The sequence below is a fragment of the Octodon degus genome, unplaced genomic scaffold (genome assembly GCF_000260255.1).
Source record: "Octodon degus isolate 3935 unplaced genomic scaffold, OctDeg1.0 scaffold01058, whole genome shotgun sequence".
In the NCBI taxonomy this organism is placed as follows: Eukaryota; Metazoa; Chordata; class Mammalia; order Rodentia; family Octodontidae; genus Octodon; species Octodon degus.
Genome location: NW_004525634.1, coordinates 1 through 1,097, shown reverse-complemented (window position 1 = coordinate 1,097; position 1,097 = coordinate 1). Strand labels below are relative to the sequence as shown.

Sequence of the window (1,097 nt, the reverse complement as noted above, 5' to 3'; positions counted from 1 at the left end):
GGGTTTCTTGGGACCAGCAGCCTTCTTTCCTTTCTTCTCTTCCCAGGCTTCCTGCTGGCAACTTCCTTCTCTTCCAATCTGGCTGCCCGTGCAGCTGCTTTCGTCATACGGATTTTGTGATTGCGCCGGCCTGGCAAAGAATGGTGTTCCAGCACACGGTTTTTGCATATGGGTTAATCTTCAGCATGATTCTCAGGTTCTTCAGGGAATTCATTTTCAGGACTCTACAATGAATCTTCTTGGGTGGTGCTCGGAGGGCTCTTTGGATCTCCGGACTCTTGAAGATTCTGCTCAGATCTGTACTGATCGTCTTGTGCCTAGGCAGGTTGTACTGACTCTTGAGGGCAGCAGCTTCTGCCAAGTGCCTTACAGCTCATCTAACTTCTGGAAAGCACTTTCAGTCCAAATGCAAAAACGTCCCACATGCCTACCAGGAGCAAGTTTCAAGATATTCAGTTTGCTTTTATTGAGCAAATCAATGCCCAGAATATTTCTGAAGGCCTTGATGATGCCATTGTCCTCATTGTAGATGATGCAAGGTCCCTTGTGCTGGATGCAACAGCGGTTTCTCATCTTGCCCTTGCCAGCCCTCATTCACTGAGAAGCATCGACCTTTTTGATATCATTCCAGGCCTTAAGTTACTTCAGGAGCAAAACTGCCTCTTTAGTCTTCTTATAACCTTCAACTTTTTCTTCCATCCCCAAAGGAAGTTCTGGAACTTCCTCAATTCGATGACCTTTGGGCATGACCAACCCTGGGAAGATCGAGGTGGCCAAAGCCTTATCAGATGGCCTACGGCTCTTGGGTCGTCTTCACGCTGCGGTGCCAATGGCGCCAGGTTTCAGTTGGGGCAAGCATGCCGCCTCCCCGCCACATACCGCCAAAGACACCCTGGCCGGATCGGTGAGTTCCACTGCCCCAAACTCTGCAAAACGTGAGCCCCGGCTCTGCCAGTGCCCCAACATTCAGCACTGGTCTGATGACCTGCTAATTCGCTGACAGCCTATGGATGTTGATTGTTTTTCCACAGGGTGGTGTGAACAAAATTCACAATATCTGGTCTAATAAGAGCCTTGAACACAGCAGGTCAGGTGGC

General features: G+C 49.6%; 1 pseudogene; it reads right to left on the bottom strand.

Moving 5' to 3' along the window:
• On the bottom strand, nt 1–1,088 carry LOC105741370 (annotated as a pseudogene).
• Between the last annotated feature and the right edge of the window lie 9 nt (nt 1,089–1,097).